The 8905-nt window shown below is 40.7% G+C and overlaps 1 protein-coding gene across 1 annotated transcript in view; it reads left to right on the forward strand.

Annotated features, from left to right (window-relative positions):
* Positions 1-8905, forward strand: part of Dscam1 (Down syndrome cell adhesion molecule 1) — a gene marked incomplete in the record, with an annotated part of 1133347 nt that overhangs the window by 67376 nt on the left and 1057066 nt on the right.

Consider the following 8905-nt stretch of genomic DNA (forward strand, 5'->3'; position numbering starts at 1 on the left):
AAGAAATTTAGCAAAATACCTGCACAAAACATAAGCACAGTACAAGAGAGATATTTCCATGGCAAAGTAACCACATGCACTGTTGTGGTGTTTGCTGCGCCAACTAGTGGCAGCGTATCTGAAGCTTGTTCGTACGTAACTGAGATTTTGGCTCGCAATTCAAAGCAAAAAATTGCCCAGGCTACAGCTCGTAACTCGAAAAACTCTTAAGTTGGGGCACTCGTAAGTCAAGGTACCACTGTACGTAGTTTGTTGGCCTATGTATTGGTAGATAAGACTGTTGGGCAGACTTCAAGATGTGCATGTTTATAGATGGGCCAAAGATATCAGATCACTTTAGTTGTAGCTACAGTGAGAGTAAGAGGTAGATGAGATACAAAGAGAATGGGAGCAGCAAGTAAGATAAAGGCGAAGGTTTATAAACTAGAGAAGGCAGGTAGGGTAAAATATAAACAACTATTAGAGGATAGATGGACTAGTGAGACTATAGACAGTGAGGTTGAAGATGTAAGGGGTAGGTTTAACCCTTTGACTGTTGCAAGCACCTTTCTGAAACTATCATTCTGTCGCAAAATTTTGGGAAAAAAATTATTTTTTCTTGTGAAATGATGGAGAATCTTTTCCCGGTGGTAATGACACCAAAAGTACGAAATTTGGTCAAAAACTCACAGAATTACGCTCCCGCGAAGTTAGCGGTCTCAGCGACATACATGCATCGGCGATTTCGCCGACTTGGAGCCCTGTTTTTGGCCAAATCCGTTGTTCCAGTTGACCAAACTCGTAGCTATTTCTTTAGAACAACATTTTTTCTATCAGTTGAGTTCAAGAAACTGCCCATTTACCGATTTGAACTACCCAATAAAGTGGTCAGAAATTGGCAATTTGGCCAGTTTCACGCAAATTTAAAAAAAGATGCCAATTTCAAAATAGGGTCCAGAATAAACATTGTAGACATTCTTGGCACCAAAATAACATATCCTCTGTTCATTAGTCACATCTCTAGGCCCCTCTTATATTACTATTGCTTTCTATTTTGATTTTTTATTCGTACACAAAATACAAAATTTACTGTTATGCAGACTACTGCATTATTGTAAAAATGGTATAAATATCAGTGCACTAGTGAAAGAATATTAGACTCCCCAGTTAGTGTATTGGACGTGTGGTGTGATTTGCTTAACCCTTTGAGGGTCGACAGGCCCTCTCCGAAACTCGTTCTCAGGGTCGGCCAAATTTAAAAAAAAAAAAATTATTTTCTCTTATGAAAAGATAGAGAATCTTTTCCCGATCATAAAGACACCAAAAGTTTGAAATTTGATAGAAAACTTACGGAATTATGCTCTCGCAAAGTTAGCGGTCTCGGCGATGTTTACGCATCGGCGATTTTGCCCACTTTGAGCCCCATTTTCGGCCAATTTCACTGTACTAGTCGACAAAAAACATGAATATTTCGCTAGAACTCCATTTTTTCTATCGAATGGATGCAAGAAACCACTCATTTATGAAATTCAACTATCCAGTACAGTGGTCAGAATTTAGCAATTTTGCCAATTTCACACAAATTTCAAAAGATGCCAATTTCGGAATAGGGTCCAGAATAAACAAGAAAGACATTCCTGGCACTAAAATGACATTTCCTCTAGTCATTAGTCATGTCTCAAGTCCCCTCTTATATTCTTTTGCTTTCCACTTTGAAATTTTATTTTCACAAAAAATATAAGATTTACTGTTATGCAGACTACTGCATTAGTGTAAAAAATGGTATAAATATTATTGGTGCACTTGTGAAAGAATATTAGACTCACCAGTTGACGTGTATTGCATGCTTGGCACGATTTGTTTACTTTTGAAGTTTGGTAAAAATCGAACATTTCTGCTACTTTGAGCTCAATTTCAAGGCACCTTTCTTTGTAAAACCAGTCAAAATCATCTCAATTTCTGTAATATGTCTTCCATTCTATAAAATGAGACCAAGAAAACTAGAATACAACAATAAATACCATACGAAAATACACTGCAAAGTCGCTGATTTATTAAAAAAAAATGGTCAGTTTTTTTTTTTCTCATTATGCAGTGTGCTGCAGGATTTTTTTTAGACTGTGCACACTGACCACATAGACCCATTCTTTCATATGAAGGCCTACCAGCTTTCTCCCACTAGATTTGAGGCCGCTAGAATTTATGAGTATGTACTAGTACGTCAAAAACCCCTACGCGTAAAACGTACTAGTACGACGAAAACCCTCAAAGGGTTAATCTTGAACATTGGTAAAAATCAAACATTTCTGCTGCTTTGAGCTCAATTTCAAGGTAGTTTTCATCGTGAAACTAATCAAAATCATCTCTATTTCTGTAATATGTTTTACATTTTATCACGCGAGACCATGAAAACAAGAATACAATGATTAAGTAAGTAAGTTTATTCAGGTATACACAAATACAATTACATAGAATTATCATACATAGCAGCATATGTGTAGAGAACCTAGGATAACCCAAAAAAGTCAGACAGAGTGACTTATTTCCATTGGGGTCCTTTTACCTTATTATTATAATATGAAGGTTATAATATTTTCTTATTATTCTACAATGAAGATAACATCTTATTATCATACTAAAAAGACTATCTACTACACCAAGGTCATTAAGACTATCTACCATAAGAGGGTCATTACTAGGAATATGGTAAAATTTACACGTATGTTAGCTAAAAAATTAGAAAATCATTCCCCTCCCTTTCTGTAGCTACATTCATCAGACACCTTTTGGCACTCTTCTTGAACTGGTTCATACTATGACTGGCTTTGACATGTGCGGGCAGTCTGTTCCATTCCTTTATTGCTGTACAATAAAAGGTGTTTGAAGCCTGTCCAATGACTGTGGGTACTACAAAGTTGTGCTCTCTCCCCCTAGTACTATGATTGCTTTGGTTCCCAACCTTGACAAAATTGACAGCAAGATATTCTGGACATTGTTTGTGAGCAATTTTATAAACATGATTTAGCTTCAGTTGTTTTACTCTGTCTTCAACATTCAGCATATCCAACTGTTTTAATCCAAAAAAATTTTCAGTTTTTTTCCTCATTATGCACTGCGTGCTTCAGGATTTTTTTTTATGTGGTGCACACTGACCACACAGACCCATTCTCTCACATGTGGGCCTACCAGCTTTCTCCTGCTTGATTTAAAGCCGCTAGAATTATTGAGTATATATACGTCCGAAACACTGGCTCGTTAGACGTATATATACGACCAAAACAGTCAAGGGGTTATGAATGTAGTGTTAAGAGTGTTCAGCAGAAGTTTGTGGTTATAAGAAAGTGGGTGCGGGAAGGAAGAAGAGCGATTGATTGAATAATGAGGTAGAGAGAGTAGTAAGAGAGAAAAAGTTACCTTTTGAGAGGTTTTTACAAAGTAGAAGTGATGCAAGGAGGGAAGAGTATATGGAGAGAAAAGAGAGGTTGAGAGAGTGGTGAGGCAATGTAAAAAGAGAGCAGATGAGAGAGTGAGTGACATGTTATCAAGAAATTTTGTTGAAAATAAGAAAAATTTTTGGAGTGAGATTAATAAGTTCAGTAAACCTACGGAACAAATGGATGTGACCATTAAAAATAGGAGAGGAGAGTTGTTAGATGGAGAGATAGAGGTATTGGGAAGATGAAGGGAATAATTTGAGGAATTGTTAACTGTTGATGAGGATAGGGAAGCTGTGATTTTGTGTATTGGACAGGAAGGAGTAACATCTCGTAGGAGTGAAGAAGTGCCAGTTGTGAGTGTGGGGGAATTGTGTGAGGCAGTGGGTAGAATGAAATGGGGTAAAGCAGCTGGGGTTGATGGGATAAAGACAGATATGTTCAAGGCATGGAGGGATATAGTTTTGAAATGGTTAGTTCTTTTATTTAATAAATGTATGGAATAGGGTAAGGTTCCTTGGGATTGGCAGAGAGCATGCATAGTTCCTCTGTATAAAGGTAAAGGTGCAAGAGAGTAAAAATTATAGGGGAATAAGTCTGGTAAAGTGTATGGTAGAGTTGTTATTGAAAGAATTAAGAGTAAGATGGATAGCAGATGAACAAGGAAGCTTTAAGAAGGGTAGGGGGTGTGTAGACAGTGTTTACAGTGAGACATATAGGTGAACACTATTTAGATAAGGGTAAAGAGGTTTTTATGGCATTTATAGATTTGGAAAAGGTGTATGATAGAGTGGATAGGGGGGCAATGTGGAAGATGTTGCAATTGTATGAAATAGTTCACTGAAAGCAGTGAAGAGTTTTTACAAAGATAGTGAGGCTCCGGTTCGAGTGCAGCCTCTCCTCACTTATCAATGGAGTTCCGTTCCTAAGACCACGTCAGTAAATGAATTTGTTACTAAATGAGGAGTATACTGTAATGGTAGTGAGTTTGTGTCAACCATCTTTGATATTGTTTTAATGTCACCTTTGCACCATTTATAACATTTCTGGAATATTTTTAAATGTTTATACAGTAGTGTACTGTATATTGAAATAAACAGAATAGAGGAAATCAGCTCTAATGTTCATTATTTAGGTATGAATACTGGTCAGAGAGCCCATCGTAAGTCCAAGGCGTCGGTAAATGAGTAGGTACATCGCTAAGTGAGGAGAGGCTGTATGTAGGAAAGAGGGAGATTATTTCCTGGTAAAAGTAGGCCTTGAACCATGATGTGTGATGCCACCATGGCTGTTCAATATATTTATAGATGGGGTTGTAAGAGAAGTGAATGCTTGGGTGTTGGCAAGAGGCGTGGGGTTAAAAGACAAAGAATCTAACACAAAGTCCGGCCTGCCGGTTTTCTTGAATTCCTTCACAAATATTACCTTGCTCACACTCCAACAGCACATCAAATCCTAAAAGCTATTTGTCTCCACTCCTGTCTAACGCAGTCACACATGCTTGCTACACGTCTAAACCCCTTGCACACACAACCTTTGCCCCCTCCTTCCAACCTTTCCTAGGCCAACCCCTATCCCGCCTTTCTTCCACTACAGATTTATATACTCTCCGTCATTCTGTTTCGTTCCATTCTCTCTGTACGAATCACCTCGACAACCCCTTCTCACCCATCTGGATAATACTTTCAGTAACTCCCCACCTCCTAATTTCCAAACTACAGATTCTCTGCATTTTATTCATACCACACATTGCCTTCAGACACGACATCTCCACTGCCTCTAGCCTTCTCCTTGTTGCAACATTCACCACTCATGCTTCACACGCATATAAGAGCATTGGTATAACTGTACTCTCGTATATTCCCCTCTTTGCTTCCATAGATAATGTTGTCTTCACAGACTCCTCAGTGCACCACTCGCCTTTTTCTCCTCACCAATTCTGTGATTCACATCATCTTTCATAGACCCATCTGCTGACACATCCACTCCCAGATACCTGAATACATTCACCTCCTCCATTTTCCTTCTCTCCAATCTGATATCCAGTCTTTCATTACATAAATTTTTTGTTATCCTCATTGCTCTACTCTTTCCTATATTCACTTCTAATTTCCTTTTACACACCCTACCAAACTCGTTTACCAACCTCTTCAACTTCTCTTCAGAATCTCCCAAAAGCAGTGTCATCAGCAAAGAGCAGCTGTGACAACTCCCACTTTGTGTTAAGTTCTTTATCTTTTAACCTCATGCCACTTGCCAACACCCGAGCATTCACTTCTCTTTCAACCCCATCTAAAAATATATTGAACAACCATGGTGACATCACACATCCCTGTCTAAGGCCTACTCATAAAAAGTCTTCACTGCTTCCAGTAACCTACCTCCTATTCCATATTTCTGCCACATTGTCAACATTGCCCCTACATCCACCCTATGATATGCCTTTTCCAAATCCATAAATGGCAAGAAAACCTCTTTACTCTTATCTAAATTCTTTTCTCCTGTATATTTCACTGTAAACACTTTGTCTACAAATTAGACATGTGCAACATCTGGGCATCTTTATTGGCTTCATCATTCCATACAAAGGAGAATGGTGAAGAACAGAAGAAGCTTGAGGTAATCAGTCCCTCAGCCTGAAATTGATGTAATCAGTCCATCAATCTTCAAAAGAATACAACATATGCACAAAGAAGCTGCTTGTATGACTCACGAAATCGTAATGACACGATTGCAAACAAACCATACCACGGGCGGGGATAGAACCCATGATCAGAGTCTCTCAAAACTCCAGACCGTCGCGTTAGCCACTGGACCAGCTAGCCACAATAAGATTTGTCCAACTAGGTATATTTCTACACCATAGGAAGGTTAGCATAGGCACCACTGTGACCACAAATGCAAGTTTGGTATGGTTTGTTTGCAATCGTATCATTACGATTTCGTGAGTCATGTTAACGGCTTTGAGGGGACTTGAGCTAGAGTTCGTCACGGCCACGCTAGCTGGAGATTCGTCTGTAAAAACTTGCATTTGTGGTCACAGTGGTGCCTATGCTAACCTTCCTATGGTGTAGAAATATACCTAGTTGGATGAATCTTATTGTGGCTAGCTGATCCAGTGGCTAACGCGACGGTCTGGAGTTTTGAGACTGATCGCGGGTTCTATCCCCGCCCGTGGTATGGTTTAAGCTGCTTATATATTATAGGCAGGTGAGGTGAAGCAGTCATAGGTGGTATCACACTTGACAAATTCAAATGTGGAAGTAGAGCTTGCCTAAAGGTTAGGCAAGTGAAGAATTCCCTGTATTAAGATCCCAAGATGTTGCTGTGTCTGACAGGAATGTAGATAAATGGTTCAGAGAACCAACAAGTTGATAAATTAGACACAGGTTCAACACTTGGGTATCTTTATTGAGGAAACGTTTTGCCACGCAGTGGCTTCATCAGTCCTTGTAAAGGAGAATGGTGAAGAACAGAAGGAGCTTGAGGTAATCAGTCCCTCAGTCAAGTGTGATACCACCTACGACTGCTTTGCCTCACCTTCTTGTAGTATATAAGCACCTTCTTCATGCATATGCTGTATTCTTTTCAAGAGTGTTAGACTAATTATATTGACTCTAGACTGAGGGACTGATTACTTCAAACTCCTGTTCTCCACCATTCTCCTTTGTACAGACTGATGAAGCCACTGCGTGGCAAAGTTTCCTCAATAAAGATACCCAAGTGTTGCACATGTCTAATTTATCATTTGTCGGTTCTCTGAACCATTTGTATACACTTAGTCTACACAAACAACCCTTCCTAAAGCCTCCCTGTTCATCTGATATTCTGCTCTCAATCTTAATCCTTTCAATAACAACTCTACCATACACTCCACTACCACACGTGTGCGCCCCCCCCACACAGTGTGAGGCGGGGCCAGTGAAGAGGCAGGGCCAGGAGCTGAATCTCTACCCTTGCAACCACAATTATTTGAGTACACACACCTCAAAGGCAGTGGGACTAGACAACATCACTCCGTGGGTCCTTAGAGAGGGAGCAGACACTGTGTGTGCCACTAGCCACAATTTTCAACACATCCCTTGAAACTGGGCAACTACCTGAGGTATGGAAGAAGGCAAATGTAGTCCCCATCTTTAAGAAAGGAGACAGAAACGAGGCACTAAACTATAGACCAGTGTCACTGGCGTGTATAGTATGCAAAGTCATGGAGATTATCAGGAGGAGAGTGGTGGAGCACCTGGAACAGAACAAGATTATAAACGACAACCAGCATTTGTTCATGGAAGGCAAATCCTGTGTCACAAACTTACTGGAGTTTTATGACAAGGTAACAAAAGTAAGGTATGAGAGAGAGGGGTGGGTTGATTGCATTTTCTTGGACTGCAAGAAGACCTTCGACACAGTTCCTCACAAGAGATTAGTGCAGAAGCTAGAGGATCAGGCATATATAACAGGAAGGGCACTGCAAAGGATCAGAGAATACCTAACAGGGAGGCAACATCGAGTCATGGTAGTGATGAGGTATCACAGTGGGCGCCTGTGACGAGTGGGGTCCCACAGGGCTCAGTCCTGGGACCAGTGCTATTTTGGTATATGTAAATGACATGACGGAAGGGTTAGACTCTGAAGTGTCCATGTTTGAAGATGATGTGAAGTTAATGAGGAGAATTAAATCAGATACAGATCAGGCAGGACTACAAAGAGACCTGGACAGGCTGGATGCGTGGTCCAGCAACTGGCTCCTAGAATTTAACCCCGCCAAGTGCATAGTCATGAAGATCGGGGAAGGGGAAAAAAGACTGCAGACAGAGTATAGGCTAGGTGGCCAAAGACTGCAAACCTCACTCAAGGAGAAAGATCTAGGGGTGAGTATAACACCGAGCACGTCTCCGGAAGCACACATTAACCAGATAACTGCTGCAGCATGTGGGCGCCTGGCAAACCTGAGAAGAGCATTCCGATACCTCGGTGAGGAATCGTTCAAGTCTCTGTACACCGTTTACATCAGACCCACACTGGAGTACGCAGCATCAGTTTGGAACCCACACCAGGTCAAGCACGTCAGTAAAGTAGAGAAAGTGCAAAGGTTTGCAACAAGGCCAGTTCCAGAAGAAAGGTTAAGGGAAATCGGCCTGACGACACTGGAGGACAGGAGTGTTAGGGGAGACATGATAACGACATACAAAATACTGCGTGGGATAGATAAGGTGGACAGAGACGAGATGTTCCAGAGATGGGACACAAACAAGGGGTCACAATTGGAAGTTGAAGACTCAGATGAGTGAAAGGGATGTTAGAAAGTATTTCTTCATAGTTGTCAGGAAGTGGAATAGTCTGGCAAGTGATGTAGTGGAGGCAGGAACCATACATAGTCTAAAGACGAGGTATGATAAAGCTCATGGAGCAGGGAGAGAGGGGACCCAGTAGCGGTCAGTGAAGAGGCGGGGCCAGGAGCTGAGTCTTGACCCCTGCAACTACAAATAGGTGAG

Source organism: Cherax quadricarinatus, chromosome 4 (genome assembly GCF_038502225.1).
Source record: "Cherax quadricarinatus isolate ZL_2023a chromosome 4, ASM3850222v1, whole genome shotgun sequence".
Classification (NCBI taxonomy): Eukaryota; Metazoa; Arthropoda; class Malacostraca; order Decapoda; family Parastacidae; genus Cherax; species Cherax quadricarinatus.